The sequence below is a fragment of the Sminthopsis crassicaudata genome, chromosome 2 (assembly GCF_048593235.1).
Source record: "Sminthopsis crassicaudata isolate SCR6 chromosome 2, ASM4859323v1, whole genome shotgun sequence".
NCBI classification, from domain to species: domain Eukaryota; kingdom Metazoa; phylum Chordata; class Mammalia; order Dasyuromorphia; family Dasyuridae; genus Sminthopsis; species Sminthopsis crassicaudata.
This window is the reverse complement of record NC_133618.1, coordinates 345,191,026-345,215,625: the sequence shown is the minus strand read 5'-3', so window position 1 is coordinate 345,215,625 and position 24,600 is coordinate 345,191,026. Positions and strand designations below refer to the sequence as shown.

Genomic DNA, 24,600 nt, shown 5'->3' with positions numbered 1-24,600 from the left:
TCCAATGATCCCTGCAAGTTTTTAAAGTGCTGCAACAGTCTTATCATGTGTCAGGGAATCCAATGATTTCTGAGGATTTTGAAGTTCTGCATCAGTCTCATTAACAATTTTTGATGTCCATAAGTCAATTGTCATAACTGCTATTCTCTTTCAGTGGTGGGCACAATCAGCGATGGAACCACCCCATGTTTCTTGGGTCCTCTCCTTCATTTCAAGGATCTTCTTCATCTCTCTCCGATGGACAAGGTGAATACAGCTTGTTGGCATCCATCTGATTTCTTCTCCATCTGTAGAGATACAAACAACCCTCTTCACCAAGCAGTTAACCTATCTGGTCTCTTCCATTCACCAGTTTCTGGATCTCTCCACATCACCTGGCAACATTTAAAGATAGTGGAGCTGCTCGCACTGGACACTACCCTTTTGATGGGTTATAAAAACTATCTGCTGGAGCCAGTGCATCTTTATCAAAAATCAAGAAGTTAATTGCATAAAGAACAAATTTAGAAAGTCTCTAAGGTTACCTTGTGGCTCTCCCTTTCTTTTGTTTTTGGAGGAGTGTCTTGATGTCTCTGTATACACTCTCTATTATTGCCTTGCTTGAGCATTGAAAGCTCTGCAAGTGGTGTATAAAATCTGATAATGTGCACAAATGTGTGCAGAATGTTTAGAAGTATATACAGGTCCATTATATGTTTTTAATTGCTTGTGACACATCCATAATTACAAAAGCTTGTATAAAGAATTGAGTGACCACTCGGGTTGTTTCTTTTGCTGCTGGTATTGCAAAAGTAAATCTTGAAAAGGTGTCTGTTACAACACAGATAAAAGACACATGACCAAAAGATTTATAATGGGTCACGTCCATTAGCCAAATTTTATTGGGTCTCAAACCATGAGAGTTCTTCCCTAGAGTGAGTGTAGGAGTGTGGAAAGGAAGTTAAGCTGTACAGGCTTGTATTGTGCTTTATGCTTCCTCTTTTGTTATCCCAAATTGCAAACGTAAAGCTTGAGCAGCTGGATAATATTTAGAATGAGATTCTTGGGCTGCCTGAAATAAAGGAGTATTGGCCAACATGGTTAAAAGGCTATCTGTCTTGAATTGCCATTAAAAATAGGACTATCTCCTGGATAAAAAAAGGAAGAGCTAGAATGATTGCATACAAATCATTCTGCTCAGTGGACTGAAAAATTCTGACTACTCTCTTTATAGTTAAATCATGAGGATATATAGCAGAAATGTTATGTTTGGATGCATCTGTAAAGATAGTTGGTCCTTTAAGAGGAACTTTAGAAACATTTTCTTCAAGAATCCATTGCCAATTATGTAACAGTCTGGTTATCTTTAATGGAGACCCATGTGTAAAATTTGGAGCCATGGCCAATAAAATTTGCCACTCTGGGATGGTTTCACAGCACACATTAACTTGTGCATTAGTATAAAAGGTGTATATCTTGTCAGGTCTTATCCCATATAATTGTACTGATTGCTTAATGGCCTTTAATAACATTCTATCCACAAGCACTGGGTAAGGAATAAGGCCTTGTTCTGGTTGTGCTGGAAGGTTCACCCACTCTATCACACTGTCTCCTTGATGAAGGACTGCTGTGGGTGCCTCTTGTGTAGCAAGGATTTCCAAGGATTTTTGAGTGACTCTTTCAACTCCATTGGCTAATGCCAGTTCAACTTCTCTCAAAGCCTCTTGAGTTTCTTTTGTAAGGTGTCTTGGTGAATTTAAAGCACTATCTACCCTTAAAATGTCATATAAGGGTTGCAATTGATAGGTAGTCAAGTCTAATACTGGATATCTCCTATCAATTTCTGGAAGTCATTTAAAGTGTTTAGCTTCTCTGTTCTTAAGGAAAGTTTTTGTATTGTAAGCACCTTAAGGAGTACTTCATATCATAAATATTGAAAAGGAGCATATATTTGAATTTTTTCTGGAGCTATATGCAATTTGTAGTTCCTTAGTGTTTCTATGGTCTTTTGTAGACATGTTTCTAACATTTGCTCTTCAAGTGCACACTCTAAGATATCATCCATGTAATATAATAACATTACTTTTGGAAATATTTTTCTTACTGGAGTAAGAGCAGCAGCAACATACATTTGACACATAGTAGGGCTGTTTTTCATTCCCTGTGGCAAAACTGTCCATTCATATCTTTTATAAGGCTCAACTAAGTTAACACTGAGCATTGAAAAGGCAAATCTTTTCATATCTTCCTTATCTAGAGGGATAGAATAGAAACAATCCTTAATGTCTATAACCCACAGAGGCCATTCTCTAGACAATTGAGTAGGAGATGCAAGTCCAGGCTGAAGAGTTCCCATAGTTTCCATCTTTTCATTTACTTTTCTTAAATCAGTCAATATCCTACATTTTCCAGATTTATTTCTTACAACAAATACAGGGGAATTCCAAAGACTTAGAGAAGGTTGTAAGTGTCCTTGAACATTGTTTTGTAAGTACTCTCAGGAGGTAGAATGGTCAAGCCTACTTACTGTGCTTGGAGGCAAGAGATCCATAGGCTGGAGAGGAACAGATTTCATCTCTTCAGGGGGATATCTCAGTAGTCTCAGATGCACACAATTCTATTATCCCCAGTTGTAATGCCTTTCTCCCATCAGATTGGGTTGACTGGTCATGCCTGAGTACTAAACTTCTAAAGACTCTTCGGGTATAGCATCAGCTGCCATCATGCCAAAAGTATTTTTTGCTTTGGGCCCTGGGGCTAAGCCCCCCATACTGTTTTTCTGAATCAATCTACATTTTGATGCCCAATAGAAACCTCTGTTGCATTTTGAACATGGGGTTTTGGGTCTTGTTCTTCTACCTTGTTTTTTCATTTTGTCTTTATACCAATATTGGGCTTTCAAATGCCCTACTTTACTACATTGAAAGCGTTGATGAGTCTCTCTAGAAATCCCTTGCCAAAAGGGACCCTATATTCTCATGTTCAGATCCTGGGAAGTCTGCATCACAGCCTGTGTATAAAAAGCATTTGTGCTCACTGTGACACAGTGTCTTAAGATCTCCTCTAAACACAAGGACGTGTAGTCCCAATATAATTCTTCTACAAACCTCATTAGCATTTTCTTTAGCAAGTTGCCTTATCATAATTTCTGTTGCTGCATTTTCACCAATAGTTCGTATGACAGCTGTCTGCAGACATCCCACAAAATCAGCAAAGGGTTCATTTGGACCTTGCTCTATTTCTGTGAAGGCTTCTCCTCTATCCTGCTTTCCTGGGAGGAAGCCCCATGTTTTGATAGCAGCAGAAACAATTTGCTCATATGCTGCTATGGGGTAATCTGTGCTGAAGTGTCTACATAAGAACCTACACCTGTTATTTGGTCACAGGTGATTGGTGTATTAACTTCAGCTTGCCTATTTTGTTGGGCTTGTATCCTATAGAGTTCACTATATTCAGAAAGGCACAACAAGTTTTGTCCAAATTCTAAGCATGTTCTTGCTATAGATTTCCAATCACTAGGGGTTAAAATTTCATAAACCAAATTCAGTAATAACATCTTAACATAAGATGATATAGATCCATAAAGAGTGCAAGCCATTTTCAGGTCTTTGATAATTTCTAGAATAAAGAGTGTATCTTCTCCTTTCTTGACCTGAAATGTTAAACTGTTCAATCACAAGATAAATTTCTATTCTCAAATCAGCTGTATTCTGCACTTCTTCTTTGCCTTTAAGTAGCTGCCTTTTGTGATTGAGTCATGGGGAGTGTAGTTGCTGGCAGGGAGGTGCTGGTGATATCACTGCTCATTCCACTCCTCTTCTCTCCATCCAAGAAGGTGAAGTTGATGGGGGAAGATCAAGAACCTGCTTGAGTTTAGGTGGAGTTGAAGCTGGGCTGTGAGAGTGAAAATCATTACGCCCTTTAAGTTCATGTAACACCCCCTGCCTTTCTGCAATATTTTTGTTACTTTCTCCCTTCTCTTCCTCTTATTCCACAGCCTTCCTTGTTTGACTGTTTTCTTTAGAGCTTTTCTTTTTTTCTAGAACTTGCAGGATTCTTTAAGGCAAATATGTATTATGTATATAGAATGTTTCCTTAGAAATTGAATCTGGACTTTTATCATTGTAATATTCACATAGTTGATTTCCTACTAGTTTCTAATTATCTGCCTGTATTTCTTCTTCCTTGAAGAACCAAGGGATTTGCATTCTAATGTTTCCAAGAGTCTATCAATCTGCTCTGAAGTTACAAGCAATCCTTGCCTCTTTATTAGTCTGAGTATGCTTTCTATAGAGCTCCCTTGCAGTGGGAGTGGGAGTAAGGATAGAGGAGAATCTTTTCCTAATATCTGTCCCATGTCAGCTAGAAAAGGAGAGTTACTAGATTATCACATAACAAAGTAAGGTCTCTGTTTGTCTATTTTTAATACTCATCCTATTTCCTGCTCCCAGGGACTTCTTCACTGAAATTAGGGCTGTTGATTCATGTTAGGAGCCAATTGTAAAGTATGGGCTTGCTCCCTGGAGGGCCTTAGGGTCAGCCAGAGTCAGGATAAATCAAAGTTCTTGTTCTTTAGGGAAAGAAGTGAAGGAGGCATGCAAGGTGCCATGTGGTTTGCCAAAGATGTATCCTGGATTGTAAAGTCTGGAGTCTCCATCCTCTCTCCTCCTTGTCCTGTCACCAAGTGACTCTGCCTTCTCTCTTCCAGCCCTCCAATCCTTGCCTACAATTATCTCAACACCAAACATTCAGAAGCATTAATGGTGAGGAGAGCCATCATATCCCTCTCTCATCTAAATATATATTTAGAGCCATTATCTCATATTGAATAAGTAATTTGCTTTAAGTGCTCTGTTGTCTGATTCAAACATACCTTTTTGGAGCTTCAGCCCTCTACAATCATGAAAAGTCAGACATGAATGAACAATAACAAAATGATTTAGAGCTTATCTTGGTGTATGATATGAGGTATGGGTCTAACCCTAATTTCTTTCATATTGCTACATAGTTTTCCCAAAAGATTTTGTCAGACTATGAGTCTTCCCTTTCTTGAATTTTTCAAATGCAATACTACTATGTTTATTTGCTTCTGAGATGGAAAATGTGTACTGATGGATCTCCATTCTTCTTTTTTTGATTCTATCATGAGATTCTTGATCTTGTGTTCCTCAGTATTAATTTTAAACTTTCTATTAGCTGGTAAAGTACTTTTGATCAGTTTTATTGACATGACTGAATAAATAAATTAACTTAGGTAGTATTTTCAATTTCATCATATTGGCTCAATCATTAATCTTTCTCTAATTATTTGGGAAATACTATGTATATGGGTTCCTAATCCATATAAATTAATATGATATTTCTAATAAACTTCTGAAGAACATTTAATACCAAAACTATACAAATTAATTTCAAAACAAAGAAAGAAAGCATGATACTAATTCTTTTTATTAAGAAAATATAGTTTTAATGCTAGGGACAAATCAAGTATAAATGAGAAAATTCTAAATTTTTAGAAGTAATACTACTGAATATATTCTTTTTAATGTATAATTTATTTATTTTTAATGTTTTCTGTTCAAAATTTTGAGTTCTCTTCCTTCCTCTAGCCTCTTCCCCCAACCCATTGAAAGGCATCAGTTATGCATGTGAAATCAAGCAAAATATATTTCCATATCAGCCATTTCATAAAAAAGCAAGAAAAGTTTTTAAAAGTGAAAAAAAATTATATTTCAATTTGTTGTCAGAGTTCATCAGTTTTCTCTTTGGGAAGTGAATATCATTTTTCATCATATGTCTTTCAGAGTACTTCAGAGTATCTAAGCTTTCTGTGGTTACCATTATTACAATATTGCTATATAGGTCTTTCCATGCTTTTCTGAAACCATCTCCATCATCATTTCTTATAACAAAATAGTGTTCTAGCACAATTACTTATTCAGCCTTTCTCCAATTGCACTTCATCCTCTCAATTTCCAATTCTTTGTCACCACAAAAAAAGCTGCTCTAAAGAGTTTTGTACATACATTTTCGTTTTCCTTTTGCTTTGATCTCTTTCGAATACAGACCTAATAGTAACATTTCTGGGTTAAAAGGTTTGATAATTGTTTGGGTATAGTTCCAAATTATTCTCCAGAATGGTTAGATCAAAACACAGTTCCATCAGCAGTACATTATTGTCCCTACTTTCCTATATACTTCTCAGCATTTGTCATTTTTCTTTTATATCATGTTAGTTAATTTTATAGGAATGAGGAGGTGCTTCAGTTTTTTAATTCAGATTTTTCTAATCAATAAAGATTTGGAATATATTTTCCTATAGATAGCTTAGAGTTCTTATATATTAGAGAAATGATATATTCTCTTTATCAGAGAAACCTATAGTACCTTTTAGTAAAATATAGCTTCCTTGATCATGTCTTTCAATTAGATCTATTTTTGCTTTTGCTGTTTGAGATCATTATTGTTATCTCTAACTTTTTTTAAACCTCAGCATAATTCCCTTATTTTAATTTTGTCTGTGTCAGTTTCAAGTGTAATTCTTGTAAAAAACATATTGCTAGATTCTGGATTCTAATCTATTCTGCTATTCATTTTTGTTTTGTGAGTGATCATTCCATTCACATTCATAGTTAAATTACTAGCTACATATTTCCTTTTATCCTATTTTCTTCTATTTTGCTTTTGACTGTTATCTCCCTTATTCCACCTTCTAATTATACCTCACTCCCCTTTTCCTTCTCCTTTCCTTTCGTATACACTCTCTCTTTCTCTCTCTCTCTCTCTCTTCTTTGAACCAATTCATTTTAAGCATTGTTCTCCCACATTTCTCCTCCATAATAAAAATTCTTCTTAAAATTTTTCCCATTCTTCTTCCACCTGCTCCTAATTCATCCATCTTTCTCACCCCTTCATTTTTGAGAAAAATTATGGCAACATTTGTACTCACATTTGTGCCCTGTATGTATATTTCTAATTGTCCTAATAATGATAAAATTCTTCAGTTATACATATCATCTTCTTATATAGGAATGTAAACAATTCAATCTTGTTACATCCCTTATGATTTCTCTTTCATGTTTCTCTTTTATAGGCTTTTTTTTTAAGTCTTGTGTTTATATAAAAGATTTTCTATTTGGTTATAGTCTTTACTTCAGGGAGGCTTCAAAGTCCTCTGTTGTTAATAGTCCTTTTTTTTTTTTTTTTTTTTTCTTTTTCTTCCCAAAAGATTATACAAAGATTTTCTGGGTTGGTTAGTTTTGGTCCTAATTTGTTTTTCTTTTGGCCCTAATTTTTTTCTTTTGGCCTTCCATAATATCATATTCCAAATCTGCTGCTTATTTAATGTGGTAGTTGACCAGATTGAACAGTATAGGATATAGGCTATTTTGGTTTTTTGAATGTCTGAGAGTAACATTGTATTAATTAGTCCTTGATAACAGATATACACACACATACACACACACACACTCTTTCACACACACAGCCATTTCTTCTATACATATCATCCTTAAGAACATACTCTTGCTTACTTATACTGATTGGGCACCTCTCCATTTCTCTTTCAGTTATTTTATTGTTTTAGTTTTGATGACATCATAGTTTTATAATGCCTAGTATTTTATCACAAGAATATTAGTGTCTTACAAGATGGGCTTTTGTGGCACTAGTTGTTCGGATTATTGAAAATATTGTTTAGAGTCACAAATGTGATAAAATTCAATCTCTTCTTTCTATTAACCTCTGGGCCCAAATAATTATTCATTTATCAGATCTGTCCAAAATGCATGTATTGATAATAGGTCAACATGTATTAAAATATGAGTAATAAGTGTTTTGTTCATTTTGTTTTTATAGTGTGAATGATCAAAACAATCTCTTTCATATTCCTGTGGATGTCTCTGCACAGTCTTTGTAGCATGCCTGGGCTTGATGCAATAATTAATGAGTTATATATGATTAGAAACATTTTGAAAAACTTGCATGGATAGGAAAAACATGTGTGCCTTGTCTCCTATGGATAGAGAAATCTGTCTTGATTAGACAGTGAATAATTTCTTTGTTGTTGAATGTATCTGACATCTCTCTCTGTCCCCTGTCCTTTTTTCTCCCACCTTTCTGGATGTGAATATAGGCTCTTCTCCTTTTCTTGTTTTCAACACTGTTTCTGAAAACAACTTTCACCTTTATTCTATGCACCTAATTTTGTTTTTATATCACTGAATCTTTCGACTTCGAGGACCTGAACTAATTCGATGTTTCATTAGTTAATCATTCTCTCCTACAGATGTTTGGGCAGAAACTATAGTTGTCTTCATGGTGGTAATTTCCCTATACTCATGAAAATACTGAAAAGTTGTCTGGCTTAATGACACATGAAGTTATCTTCCTTGTTACCTTTGGGTGCATGATGAAACCAATTCCTTGATCGTTCTCTGAGGAGAGCCTGGGATCATCCTTCTATTGATCTACAACTTCTTGATATATTTGGATTGGATGGATAATAAAAATGGCACAATAGTTCTGACTTTGATTATTCTTTGGTGTACAAAGACAAGAAAAGATCTTGAAGACCAAGGGCTAAAACTCTTTTGGGAGATAGTTTAGGAACTTTGTAATTTGGAGTACTTATTTCCTTTTTTCATATGGTCACAATCATTGCAAAAGTAGAAAGGGGCTGCCCAGGATTAAGAGAAGACTATGTTATACTCTAACCTGTTTCATGGATCACCAAGACCAAAGAATTCACCATTTCTTGACCAGGATACTGGTGATGAACTTTGCCATATTTAGGCAGTCTGTCATCAAGATTATCCTCTATTTTGGATGTATCTTGAAATGGCCTATAACCTCTATTCTTGCTGGGATGATCCAACCAAAATTTATTCTGTGTGACAGAACTTTTGAGGATCAAACCTGGGATCAACGTAGGACCCCGAGTACATATTGAAGGACTTAAACATTGGCTCTGGATACTTAGAATGTCTATAAGATGACTGAAAAATGACTATAGCATAATAGCTAGAGTTCTAATTTGTATAATCAGTCAAGGAAAACAGTGTTCAAGGCCTTTGTGAACATAGTCAATGTTAAATAAATGTTTATTGGATTGAACTGGGAAGAGTGGGAGATGAGGATGCATTTAAATTTTTATGGAACTTAAATGTTAGTCTGGTGATTAGAAATTTTTCAGAGTGGACAATAAGGAATTATTGGAGTGATGGAATCTCAGATATAGAACTATCATTCTATAAGTGAAGCAAGTATTTAATAAAAACTTCATCCCATTTTTCTCAGTGAGTGACTGATTATAAAGAAACATATGCAACCACAGAACTTCTGAGTTGGAGGAGAATTTTAATTATTCCAAATTATGCATGAATAAAAATTTCCACAATAACATGTGACAAGTGGTCTCTGGCCACTCTTGAGACTCTCTTACGCTAAAGATTTCCAGACAGAAACAATAAACAAGGCTTGGCAAAGAAAGTGAAGGCAACAAAACCTCTTAGATATTAGAAGGAATCATTACTTCAGGTGACTTCTATTAGATATAGTTTTTTTTTTTGCTCCTATAAACAGTTCCCCCTGTAGCAAAAAGAAAGACTTTCTCCTAAATAATTTACTAATATAAATTCACACCTATGATAATGTAATTATAATAGAGTATATAACAGCCAGCAGGGATTCAGAGACAGATTCATTCCATTGTCCATCTTTGTGGTGGCTGGAGGCTGAAGCACAACCTCTCACTCAGAGTTAGATTCATTCACTTCATCTCACACCACCATGGTGGCTGGCCTCTGCACTTCCCCCACTGAGACCAAGGCCTATCTGAAAGGTTCTCCAGAAAGCTGCCCAGCCCCAGGCAAGGAGACAATAAAGAATTTGGACTTTGGGCTTTAACACCTGGCTGTTCTCCTGGTGATTACTCAACTAAAAGGAAGGCTGGTCCAGAGATTCCCAGAAAACCAACCAAAAACACCACAGTTCTTTTTCTGCCACTTTGAAGTCAAACAAGAAAAAAAAGTTATCAAAGTTTTCAAGGGCCATGGATCTGGTGCTCCCAATGCCTTACCACCCTGGAGTACTGAAGAGACCCTAATAGGCTGGCGTGTCTTGTTAGAGATTTTTTTCCTTCCCTTCTTGCCACCAAATGTGCAATTTTTGACAGTTGCAACTAGGTAAATAATGATGTTTCATGACAGAAATGTAGATATAGAGACCATATATAGAGATAGGATGGATTTTAGAACTGGAAAAGACCTTTGGGGCTATCTCAAAAATGATATAATGATATCTGTTTGAATTCAAGGTAAATCATCCAATATCACATTACTAGAAATCTACTGCAATGACTGATGTGAAAGAGATCAAAGTTGATAAAATCTATGAAGACCTATTACCTCATAGAAATAACTTTAAAAAAAGATGTCACATTCATCATAATCACCAAAGTAAGAAATCAAAAGATATCTGGAAGGCAAATTTAGCCTTTGAATACAAAATTAAACAAGGTAGAAAATAACAAAGTTTTGTCAAAATAGCTTGTTGCTCATAGTAACTCTTTTTCAACAACCCAAAAGGGGATTCTACTCATGGAAATCACAAGAAGGTTAGTAAAAAAATCAGATTCATTATACTCTGTAGCCAAAGGTAGAGAAGTTCTATATATTCTTTAAAACAAGACTTGGAGCTGACTGTGACTCAAATCATGCACTTCTCATTTCAAAATTCAGAATTAAATGAAATAAAGTAGAAAAAAAACATCATACTGTATGGGTATGATCTAAATAACCTTCTTTATGGATATGGAGCAGAAGTGATGACTAGATTTAAAGGATTAGATCTGATAGATAGGATGCTGAAGAACTACAGACAGAGATTTCCAATATTATATATTTCCAATGACAAAAATCCTCCTAAAGAGAACAGAAAACTAAAATTGCTTTAGATAGAGCTTCACAAATAGCTAAAGAAAGAAGGAAAGCTGAAAATAAAAGGAAAAAATAAGTTCCACTGAAGACAGAATCCCAGAAAATAGCAAGGAGAAATAAGAAAGTTTTCTTAATTGAATAATGCAAAAAAAATAGAAGAAAATAATAGAATGTGAAAGACAAGCAATCTCTTCAAGAAAATTAAAGATGTATTTAATGTTTCAGGCAAAAATATCATAATAAAAGAAAAAATAGTGGGAATTTTATAGATGTAGAAAAGATTAAAAAGAGGGGACAAGAATAAATAGAAGTATACAGAATGATGGTGTGATTATTGATCTAGAACAAGATATTTTAGAGAATGAAGTAAAATGAGATTTAGGAAGGATTGTTAACAATAAGGCAAGTGAAGACAATGGGATTCCAGCTAAGCTTTTAAAAATATTAATAGATTTTGCTGTTAAAAGTATTACACTAAATATTCCAACAAATTTGGGAAAATCAACAGTGGAAATGAAAATTCCAATACAACTTGATTGGAAAACATTAGTTTTATATTCCTAAAGAAGGGCAAGTTCAAAGAATGTTCAAAGAATACTCGAATTATCAAGCAATTGTATTCATCTCACATGCCAGCAAGAAGGTGATGTAGAGCATTTTAATCATGTACCTGTTCTCAGCTACACTAAAGACTTTGGGGGAACTTTTCGTTAGTTGAGAGTTGTAACTCTCTATTTCCTGAGCTGAGATAATCTCATTCTATTTGGAGAGCTAGTTCACTGTAGATTTTTTTTAAAACAATAGCTTTTTAATTTTCAAAATGCATGAAAAGATAGTTTTCAACTTCACCCTTGCAAAACGTTGTGTTCCAAATTTTTCTTCTTTCCTCCTTCCCTCCCCATATCCCCCTCATCTTTAGATAGTAAATAATCCAATATAGGTTAAACATGTGCAATTCTTCTAAATGTTTTTCCATATTTGTCATGTTGCATAAGAAAAATCAGATCAGAAGGGGGAAAATGAGAGAAAAAAACAAGTAAGCAAACAACAACAACAAAGGTGAAAATACTGTGCACATTCATTTCCCATAGTCATTTCTCTGGAGGCAGTATCTGCTCTCTCTGTTACAAGACTATTGGAATTGCTCTGATTCACCTCATTGTTGAAAAGAGCCAAGTCCATCACAGTTGATCACCACTGTAAATGTATTCTGATTTCTATTTGCTACTGACTTGAATAAATGGGTTTATTTGCTATGTGTTCATTGTGGAATATTAACATATATTAACATAAAGAAATTGTTTGATGTAAGCCTGGAATCACTTCTTACCTATTAAAGGATAGTAATCAGGAGCATAGATTGAAACTAAAAAAAAACCTTGATCATATTTAAGGAAGCAGAAAAAATATTTGCATAGTGCTTATTGTGTGCCAGGCACTATGTTGTTATTGTGATCTGTGAATTCTTTCAATTGGTAGGTATTTCATTTTCTGTGTTCAAAAGTTCTGTACATTTCCTTTCCATTATTTCCTTCATTTTAGTGTTAAAGAGTTTTTAATCCTTTCATGTTCTCCTGAAGATTTGTGGTCTACATTGTCTCTAAATAGCTTGTCTTCAAGATCAATGTTTTGCTTGCATATGTGCATATTTTCTTTTAATGTTAATTAGTTTTTGTTTGTCTTCTCAATTGCCTCTCATTTCTGTGTATTTCCAATTACAATCTATTGCATGACATAAGTTCTATTCTTATTGCTGAAGTTAGGAAAGGGGACACCAAAAGTTTGGGATCCTAGACTGGTGTCATGAGGAGTCTCAAAAGAATTTGCAGGTTTGAAGCCATCTCCTTAGCCAAGGAGCAAAGTTTATTGTAATTGTAATGCCATTACAAAGTGAGTTTGGATTTCCAAGAGAAATTAGTAGAGAAAGAGAAACAAGGAGACACATTTATCCAATTTTTTATCATAGATATATGTTAATTCTATGGTTCATAGGTAGGAATAAGGAATGGTCTCCAGAATTTGGTTCTTGCTAACAAGACTATCAGTCAACAATGAATTGAGGAGTGGTTTCCAGAATCAGGCAGATTGTCAGAATTAGGTTGGGTGGAGGGGAAGGCAAAGCCAGAAGACTTTGGAATCAGATAAATTGCCAGAACAGAAGCCTGCTAAGAAGAGGGTACCCCCAAAACACCACTATATTTTCCTAGAAGCTATATCATGTCATCATAATTCTCACTTCTATTTTGAACAACTTAAGAGACATCATATGATTCCATATTTTCTTCAAATTATACAAGGTTCTCTGTCTCATGAAGTCATAGATCTTTTATTTATTTCTGTTGTTACTGTTTTTTCTCTTGATTTATCTGTTTATGTTAACATTCTTTGAGTTTTCTTAAAATATTGGGAAATTTAAGTCTTTTTTCCCTCTCTCATTTTCCCCTCTTCCTTCAGTCACTATTTCCTTGAAAGCTAAATTTTAAAGTGACTCAGCCTTCTTCCATCTTAGGAAATTCATAATTCACCAACCCAGGTCTTTTCCTAAGGAACATTTGGCCAGTTTAAATTTTTTTCCCTTGGTATAATGGAGTGTTGCACAATCCTCATACCCACAACGTAAGAGTTTTATCCTAGAATTCCATCATGTTCACTGTGTTTTTAATTCTCTGATTTGAAATTGGCAGTTCAGACTTTTTAAAAGATGGCATTGTAGGTTGTAGCCCTCAGTAGATTTTTACTTCTGAAAAACTATAGGAAGCTGGTTGTCTGTTTTGGCCAGAGCAAAATTCCAGTGGCCTGCAGCAAAGATCTTTTAAAGCAATGGAAAGAGAGAGGAGAAAGGTGCATATAGGGGTAGACTTTGTTGTAGGTCTATATTGTGTCCTTGGACCTTGTAGTTCAATTTTGCTATCATTAGTGTTGGGAGGTGGGGAAATGAACTCATAGTCAATGAGCTATCAGTTCATGATTTGGGCTTTTAACAAAAACCCATTTTGGAGGTTCTAGATTTCTTAGACCATAAAAACAACTGAAGTTCTTTCATCTTTGGTGTATTATTTGTATTTTGAAGAGGTTGAGACATCATGGAAGTTAGTGAAAATTTATTTTTATTTTCTACTTTATACTCCACGCTACGCTGTGGAGTTTATTTTGCTTATGACTAATCCATCACTGATATCAACCTTCCTCTTAAACCTTCCATTATTTTTCCTCACCTATTTCCCTTTGGGAACTTAATGTATTTCTATATCAAAATACTTGCATGTATTTATGAATGTGTGTATATATATATTTGTGGTGTGTGTGTGTGTGTGTGTGTGTGTGTGTGTGTGTGTGTGTATGGGTGGGTAGGTGTGGGTGTTTAAGCCTCGTTTGTCTGATCCAAATTAAAGTGCAGTTCATGTAATGTTTTGCCCCCTATTTATTCCTTCATATTGGCATATTATTTTTCTCATGTACCTCTATTAAGTGAGATAACAATTTCCCTCTCCTAATTTTTTAATTTCTTCAGTAATATATTTCCCTTTCCTTCTTTTTTTCTTTCTCCTTTTAAATTAAAGAACAATTAAGTGAATCTCAATTCCTCTTTCTTCTTTTTTTTCCTTTTTTTATTTATAATTTTTTTTCACAGTATATATGCATGAGTAATTTTTTAAATAATATTATCCCTTGTATTCATTTTTCCAAATTATCCCCTCCTTCCCTCTACTCCCTCCCCTTGATGACAGGCAATCCCATACATTTTATATATGTTACAATATAACCTAGATACAATATATGTGTGTAAATACCATTTTCTTGTTGCACATTAAGTATTAGATTCCGAAGGTATAAGTAACCTGGGTAGATAAACAGTAGTGCTAACAATTTACATTCACTTCCCAGTGTTCCTTCTCTGGGTGTAGTTGTTTCTGACAATTATTGATCAACTGGAAGTGAGTTGGATCTTCTTTATGTTGAAGATATCCACTTCCATCAGAATATATCTTCATACAGTATTGTTGTTGAAGTGTATAGTGATCTTCTGGTTGTGTTCATTTCACTCAGCATCAGTTCATGTAAGTCTCTCCAAGCCTCTCTGTATTCCTTCTACTGGTCATTTCTTACAGAGCAATAATATTCCATAACATTCATATACCATAATTTACCCAACCATTCTCCAATTGATGGACATCCATTCATCTTCCAGTTTCTAGATACTACAAAAAGAGCTGCCACAAACATTTTGGCAAATACAGGTCTCTTTCCGCTCTTTAGTATTTCTTTGGGATATAATCCCAATAACAGCAATGCTGGATCAAAGGGTATGCACAGTTTGATAACTTTTTAGGCATAGTTCCAAATTGCTCTCCAGAATGGCTGGATTCTTTCACAACTCCACCAGCAATGCATTAGTGTCCCAGTTTTCCCACATCCCCTCCAACATTCATCATTATTTGTTCCTGTCATCTTAGCCAATCTGACAGGTGTGTAGTGATATCTCAGAGCTGTCTTAATTTGCATTTCTCTGATCAGTAGTGATTTGGAACACTCTTTCATATGAGTGGATATAGTTTCAATTTCATCATCTGAGAATTGGCTGTTCATATCCTTTGATCATTTATCAATTGGAGAATGGTTTGATTTCTTATAAATTAGGGTCAGTTCTCTATATATTTTGGAAATGAGACCTTTGTCAGAATCTTTAACTTTAAAAATATTTTCCCAGTTTGTTACTTCCCTTCTAATCTTGTTTGCATTAGTATTGTTTGTACAGAAACTTTTTAGTTTAATGTAATCAAAAATCTTCTATTTTCTGATCGATAATGATCTCTAGTTCTCCTCTGGTCATAAATTCCTTCCTCCTCCACAGGTCTGAGAGGTAGACTATTCTCTGTTCCCCTAATCTATTTATTATTTCATTCTTTATGCCTAAGTCATGGACCCATTTTGATCTTATCTTGGTATATGGTATTAAGTGTGGATCCATATCTAATTTCTGCCATACTAATTTCCAGTTTTTCCAACAGTTTTTTCCAAATAATGAATTTTTATCCCTAATGTTGGTATCTTTGGGTTTGTCAAAGACTAGATTGCTATAGATGTACCCTTTTTTGTCCTTTGTATCTAATCTGTTCCACTGATCGACCAGGCTATTTCTTAGCCAATACCAAATGGTTTTGGTGACTGCTGCTTCATAATATAGCTTTAGATCAAGGTACCCTTAGACAACCCTTCATCTGACTTTTTTTTCATTAGTTCCCTTGCAATTCTCAACCTTTTATTCTTCCATATGAATTTTGCTGTTATTTTTCTAGGTCATTAAAATAGTTTCTTGGGAGTCTGATTGGTATAGCACTAAATAAATAGATTAATTTGGGGAGTATTGTTATCTTTATTATATTCGCTTGGCCTATCTAAGAGCACTGAATGTCTTTCCAATTATTTAAATCTGACTTTATTTTTTGTGGCAAGTGTTTCGTAATTTTTCTCATATAATTCCTGACTATTCTTTGGTAGATGAATTCCCAAATACTTTATACTCTCAACATTTGTTTGGAATGGAATTTCTCTTTGTATCTCTTGCTGTTGCATTTTGTTGGTGATATATAAAAATGCTGAGGATTTATGTGGATTTATTTTGTATCCTGCAACTTTGCTAAAATTCTGAATTATTTCTAATAGCTTTTTAGTAGAGTCTTTGGGGTTCTCTAAGTATACCATCACGTCATCTGCAAAGAGTGATAGTTTGATTTCCTCATTTCCTACTCTAATTCCTTGAATCTCTTTCTCGGCTCTTATTGCTGAGGCTAGAGTTTCTAGTACTATATTGAATAGTAAGGCTGATAGTGGGTAACCTTGTTTCACTCCTGATCTTACTGGGAAAGGTTGCAGTTTATTTCTATTGCATATTATGCTTACTGAAGGTCTTAAATATATGCTGCTGATTATTCTAAGGAATAGTCCATTTATTCCTATACTCTCAAGCGTTTTTAGTAGGAATGGATGTTGGATTTTATCAAATGCTTTTTCTGCATCTATTGAGATGATCATATGGTTTTTATTAATTTGATTATTAATATGGTCAATTATACTAATAGTTTTCCTAATGTTAAACCAGCCCTGCATTCCTGGTATAAATCCTACTTGATCATAGTGTATTATCCTGGGGATGATTTTCTGAAGTCTTTTTGCTAATATCTTATTTAAGATTTTAGCATCAATATTCATTAAGGAAATTGGTCTATAGTTTTCTTTCTCAGTTTTTGATCTAACTGGTTTAGGTATCAGTACCATGTCTGTGTCATAAAAGGAGTTTGGCAGGACTCCTTCATCCCCTATTTTTTCAAATAGTTTATATAGCATTGGGGCTAATTGTTCTTTAAATGTTTGGTAGAATTCACATGTAAATCCATCTGGTCCTGGGGATTTTTTCCTGGGGAGTTGATTAATAGCTTGTTCTATTTCTTTTTCTGAAATGGGACTATTTAAGCAATTTATCTCCTCCTCTGTTAATCTAGGAAGCCTATATTTTTGGAGAAAGTCATCCATTTCACTTAAGTTATCAAATTTATTGGCATAAAGTTGGGCAAAGTAACTCATTATTTCTCTAATTTCCTCTTCATTGGTGGAAAGATCCCCCTTTTCATTTTTAAGACTAACAATTTGATTTTCCTTTCTTTTTTCTGATCAGATTTACCAAAGATGTATCTATTTTATTGGCTTTTTCATAAAACCAACTCTTGGTTTTATTTATTAATTCAATACCTCTTTCTTCTATAATATTTTCTGTGACTCTTCAGTAGTGAGATTCTAAAAGGGACAGTTGTTTCTTTTTTCTCTATTTGAATGTATTTTATAATCTTTTAGATCTTTTTAATTGCTCAAAAGAATTTACCTTTCTAGATTAGTTTTTTTTTCCCCTAAAGCAATTGGGATTAAGTGATTTACCTGGGGTCTCACAGCCTAGGAAGTGTTAACTGTTTGAGGCCAGATTTGAACTCAGGTTCTCCTGACTTCAGGGCTAGTGCTCTATCCACTGTGCCACCTAACTGCCTCTCTAGGTTACTTTTGACTTCTGCATTTGTAATTCAATGTTCATTCTTGGGTCTTTTCTTCAGGAATGCTTAAATATCTTTTGGAGCAGCTAGGTGGCTCAATGGATACAGCACTAGACTTGAATTCAGGAGGACCAGAGTTCAAATCTGGTCTCAGACATTTAACACTTCCTAGCTGTGTGACTCTGGGCAAGTCACTTAACCCCAGCCTCAGAGGGGGGAAAAATACATACATACATACATATATATATATATATATATATATATATATATATATTAAATTTAAGCAAAGATCTGTTTTTCTCCCTTTTTTCACTCTGTGGTTTCCTGAAGCCTTTGCTAGTCTTCCTTAATTGAAATGTCTTAAGTCTGAGATTAGCTCTAATTCATCTTGTATAAAACTTATGTCCATGTTGTCTCATTGGTTAGACTATTAGTTTCTTGACAATGTGTGCTGCTTGCCTTTCTTTTATCTCCCAGTCCTTATTTAATATTGAAGTTGAAACTTAATAGGCACTTAACAATGCCAATTTATTATAGTATACATTTTTCTAAGATTTTATCTTTCGCAATATTGCATTTTATGATTACTACTCATTGATAGTAAATGTTGCTGGATTTTGATCCTGACTGGCTCTTCAAGACTTTGATTCATTCTTGCTGATTCCAACATTTTTTCTTAGACTTAGAAATTCTGGATTTAGTCTATGAAATTTTTAGGGTTTTAAAGAGACTTTAAAGAGTTAAATTGTGAATTTTTTCTATTTTTACTATATGCTTCAAATGTAATAAATCTGTGAAGTTTTCATTCACCTCTTCTTGAAATGTGACATCCATATTTTTGTTTAGTTTGATCATTATTAAGTTATATCTTCTTGACTTGTTTTCATGTCAATTGATTTTTGGTAGCAGATACTTTCATTATGCTACTAATTCAATTTTTTTTTAAATTTTGATCTAATATTTCTTATTTTCCATTGAAATAATTGAGTTCTGTTTGGTAGCCTAATTTTCAAAGGGTCAGTTACTTTGGTAAAACTTTTCACTTTATGTTCCAATTTTTAAAAATTGTTTTTTTCCTCCAAAACTTTTGCTTGATTTTTAATTCCATTTTAAAATTCTTACTCCATTTCTTCCACATATTTTTGTATTTTTTGTGGTCATGTTATTTATTTTTTTTTCTGAAGGTCTGCTTGAAGTTGTTAATGACTGTAGTAATCTAGTGTTTGACAAACCCAAAGACCCAAGCTTTTGGGATAAAAATCCACTATTTGACAATGGTATTGGTACATCCTACCAAGATAAGATTGAAATGGGTTCGTGATTTAGACATAAAAGGTGATAGGCAAATTAAAAAAAAAAAACAAAGGATAGTTTACCTTTCAAATCTGTGGAGAAAGAAGGAATTTGTTGTGGCCAAAGGAGAATCGAGTGCATTATTGAATGCAAAATGGATAATTTTGATCATATTAAGCTAAAAAGTTTTTGTACAAACAAAATCAATGCAGACAAAATTAGATGGGAAGAAATAAATTGGGAAACATTTTTACATTCAAGGGTTTTCTGATAAAGGCCTAATTTCTAAAATATATAGAGAATTGACTCAAATTTATAAAAATTCAAGCCATTTTACAATCAACAAATGGACAAAGGATATGAACATGCAATTTTCAGATGAAATTAAAACCATTTCTAGTCCTGTGAAAACATGCTTTAAATCATTATTGATCAGAGAAATATAAATTAAGATAACTCTGTGGTACCCATCTCTCAGATTGGCTAAAATGACAGGAAAATATATTGAATGTTGCAGAGGATATAAGAAAACTGGGACACTAATACACAGTTGATGGAGTTGTGAACTGATTCAACCATTCTGGAGAGCAATTTGGAGCTATGCCCAAAGGCAAGTTATGGTATATGAATGTTATGGAATATTATTGTTCTATAAGAAATGATCAGCAGCATGACTTCAGAGACTGTCTAGAGGCCTCAAGAGACTTACATGAACTGATGCTAAGTGAAATGAGTGGAACTAGGAGATCATTATAAATGGAAACAGCAAGATTATACTATGATCAATTCTTATGGACATGGCTATTGTTAATAGTGAGGTGATTCAGACCAGTTCCAATGTTCTTGTAATGAAGAAAGCCTTCTACACCCAGAGAGAGGACAGAGGGAACTGAATGTGGACCACAACCTACTATTTTTACTTTTTTTTTTTTTTTGGGTTGTTGTTTGCTTGCATTTTATTTTCTTCCTCATTTTTTTCCTTTTTGATCTGATTTTTCTTGTTCAGCATGATATCTGTAGAACTATGTATAGAAGAATTGCACATGTTTAACATATATTGGATCACTTGCTGCCTGAAGGAAGGGGTGAGGAGAAGGGAGGAAAAAATTAGAATACAAGAATTTCTAGGGGTGACTGTTGAAAATTATTCATGTACATATATTGAAAATAACAAGTTTTAATTTAAAAAAAAAAGAAATGAAGTTAAATGAAATGAAAAATTTTTGAATAGATTGCCTTTGTCTGATAGGATTTTCTGAAAAATTTAATCAATATTCATTAATTATATTGGTTTATAATTTTTCTTTATTGTACCCTATCTTATGTTTTAGAAATTATTGAATTTATGAAAATAATTTGGATAAAGTGCTTTATCAGTTTTGAAAATAATTTTGCAATATTGATATTTATTTTCCTCAAACATTTGATTAAATTTTCTTCTGAATCTATTTGGACTAGAACTTTCTTTTCCTACTTCTACCTTCACACTGCTATTTTTGTAAGTTCTTCAGAGAAACTTAAATTTCTTTTTTTTTTTTTCTGGAATTAATTTATAGATCATTTCCATTTATTAACTAAATTATTGATTCATCAAAGATTACGATTTTTTGTTGTTCACAGATTTGTTATATATAATTACATAGTATGATCTTTGTTATAATTTGACCTTTTTAATTTTGTCTCTTTGATATTTTACCTATTTTAATTATGTTGTATAATGTTTATCTATTTTGTTAATCTTTTGAAAGAAGCAGCTTTAGTTTTGTTTATTATTTCTAGTCAGTTTTTGTTTCAAATTTATCTATTTTTCTCCAAGAATTCTTTTTCACTCTTATTTTTGACTTCTTTGGATTTCTAACTAATATTTCATATTCATATTTTTATTTCACTTTATATTTTGTTAACATATGATTTTAGAATTATATTTTTTCCTCAAGCTGCATCACAGGTCCTTTGAGTTTTTAGGTATGATCATTGTTTTGACATGATATCATTTCTAAAATTTGTTTCTTGATCCACTAAATTATTTAAAATTCAGTTATTAACTTTTCATATAGATCTTTTTGGATTTTTTATTTTTATTGAATTTTTATTTGTATATAATGTGTTTAAAGTTTGGTCCTTTTAAAAATTCATTTGGAATATTTCCATGCTATATATTCCAGCATGTATGCTCAATTTGTGTAAAAACTTGATATAACACTTGGAACATATAATTTAATTCTTTTGTTATCTTTTCTTTCTTTTAGCATAATTTAATTTCCTCCTTTAGCTGAAATTCTACTGTGAAATTCTGTGAAATTTTGCTTTGTCTGATATACAACTCCTGATTTTTAAAATTCAATAAGTAGATGATAAATTTTGATTTTATGTATGATGTATTCAATAATTTATATGGAAAATCATAATATGTCATCTGGATTCCCTTATCATTTGAGGTGAGAATCAAAAAGGAAATTATTAATAGCAGACAGAAATTGAAGTGCTTTCTTCATATAGGATATCAGTAGAGTAGAAAATGTTAAAATCTTGCTCCAATTTAAAAAAGTTTTTGATGAAACATTTTCTCTTCTTATTTTATACAAAATGCTTTTATTTTATTTTCTGTTTAATTTTATGCTACTTATACTTTCTATTAATCTTTTGTGATCAGTTCTATCCCCCTCTTTTGATGAGGATTGTTCCTTTTAACCTCCTTCTAAAACTAATTTTTTTTTTTCCAAAACCTCCACCAAATAGTTGCTTTTTATGTTTTTAGTTTAGTCATTTTTAGTTGGGTCCAACTCTTGGTGATCCCATTTGGGCTTTTCTTGGAAAAGGTTTGACATTTTCTTCTCCAGCTCATTTTACAGATGACAATATCGAAGCAAACAAGGTTAACAGAATTCTTCAGGGTCACATAGGCAACAAGTGTCTGAGGCCAGATTTGTTCTCAGGAAGATGAGTCTTCCTGACCTTAGGCTTGATACATTATCTATTGCTCCATCTAGCTACTTTTATAACTTGTTGCTTGATAATTTATAATTCGAAATCTGATGAATCCATGCCTCTTTTAACCTTTTCCCCTCCATTATTCAGCCACTAGATCTTTTGTCCCACCAAATGGATTTTGCTGCTATTGTGTCTAAGTATATAGAGAACCCCATTAAGAATTTGATTAGTAAAACATTAGATTTTAATTTAGATAGTATCTTTTTAGTATATTATTTATTATATTATATTACATATATAATATTACATAATATTATTACATTATTTATTTAGTCTATTATTATATTATATTATAGACAATTGTCATTTTTTATTTCAGCAAAGTATGCTTTGTACTTTATACTTTTCAGGAAGAAGTAAAATACATTTTGATAACACTACTTATACTATTTCTGGTGAATTATTCAATTTTTGACATTTCACAAACATGAAAAATTTCTTTTTAGAGGAAGCTAACATATTAAAAATGTAATTCCAAATTAATTTGGTTATAAAATGTCATAGTTCTGTCTTAAAATTCAGAATATTATGTATGACTATATCTACTCTGTCAAACATTGGTGCCTTTCAAAAAATAGACATTCAATAAATTTTTAGTAAATTAATAATTTTATGATGAAAAACAATAGATTTATTAATTACTTCTTAAGGTGTTACTTCATATCTAAATGATGACAAATATGAGAAATTCAAAAATTTTAAATATTAGCAGTTCCAGGAGAATGAAGATATCCTTATATGCTATTGGTAGAATTGTAGATTGATTTAGTCTTTCTGGGAGGAGGGGCAGAAGTGAAAGTATAATAGAAAAGTCACTAAATATAAAAGCACATAACTTTTAACTCAGCAAATAAAATAACTAGTCATGGGTCCCAAGATGTAAAGGCAAAGAGGAAACTTCTCCTATAAAATATAAAACTTCCCCCATGGAAATATTTATAGGAAAAACTTTCTAATTTAAAAAAAAATCACAAAGCACTAGGAACTGGAAACTGGGGCAAGACTGAACAAATTATGGTAAACTGTGGAATATTATTTTGCCATTAAAAATGACATTTTCAAGAAGAATTCTGTAAAACTTTGAAAGACTTGTGTGAAATGATCCAAAATAAAACAAAGAAATAAGAAAAACATTTGCAAATGACTGTGATTATGTAGAAGAAATTAACATTGAAAAATATCAGAATTCTGACCTGCTCAGTGACAAATATTGCTGATGTTGCCTTTCTTCTCATAGCCAACGATTGTACAGACATATATTTTTAGTCCAAAAATATGTTGATTTTTTTTTTATTTCATTGTTTATGTTATTAAAAGGAAGGAGTTTTGTTTTTGTTTTTGTTTTTGTTTTTTCTTTTGGCCAGTGATGCAATCACTGGAGAGAGACAAAGATACCAAAAAAAAAAATCATATTTAATTAAGCAAAAAATAACTCAAGGATTTACATGTTTTCAGAGACATATAAGTTTGGTGTTATATGAGCAAAACATTTGACTATCTAACTTGAAATTTTTACCTTTAGCCTGGAATTCTGAGAATATTTCAGAAACTGTGGCATTTGGATTTATTAAGAAATTGTCTTTACAGATTCCTAGATCTGTTAGTATCAAAGAGAGTTAAAGTTATTCTTTCAGCACATTCAGTCAGAAAAATCATATTTATTTTGATCATAAAGTGCACGAATACCAAAATTGTTCACTCTTCTGAATATTTTTTTTACCTAGTATATGAAGCCATTTACTTGTAATTTCTTTTCAGAGATTTTTTTTTCTTCATGTAGTTTGATTTACTCTACAAAGGACATATGAAAATTCATATGGACAGTTAAGAAAACAAAGAAAAAATACTTTTCTCTTTCTTAAATTTAATGGTGACATGTAAAAGAAATCTTCACTAGCAATTAGTTTTTGGGTAGGAGTTTCAACATTTAATACTTTCTCATTGCTTGCATAAGCTATATGGAAAAACTTTCTTTTAAAATTTTATCGCTATTTATTTAGTTTGGCTAATTTATGATTCTACAACTATAATTTAGATTCATTTCTCTTTATATAAAATTCATTTTTATTACTACATGAAAGTTGACAATTTATCAAATAAACATATTAATAGTATTTAGAAATAAAATTGTATTTGTTACACACTTATCTAGAACAATAAATTATTTTTTCTTAATGAAACAAAAGCAATAGAAATTGAACAATATTGCAAACTTTCTTCAATTTATACTCAGCAGATAACCCCAAGGTCATATATTAATTATTTGAAGTTTCCATTTTTTGAATAATTTCAAATACTCTTTCTCCACAGGGTAACACTGTTATTCTGTGTTAAGAAAAAAAGCTGCACTGTGTATTTTT

At 32.7% G+C, this 24,600-nt stretch overlaps 1 protein-coding gene across 23 annotated transcripts in view; it reads left to right on the top strand.

Moving 5' to 3' along the window:
- Positions 1 to 24,600, top strand: part of LRFN5 (leucine rich repeat and fibronectin type III domain containing 5) — a 263,784-nt gene that overhangs the window by 100,339 nt on the left and 138,845 nt on the right. The window contains exon 3 of one of the 23 annotated variants that reach the window (XM_074290648.1): positions 155 to 246. The exons of the other annotated variants lie outside the window; for them this stretch is intronic. The gene's annotated coding sequence lies outside the window, so the exon portion shown is untranslated. The remainder of the gene's footprint in view (positions 1 to 154; positions 247 to 24,600) is intronic. 23 annotated transcript variants of the gene reach the window in all.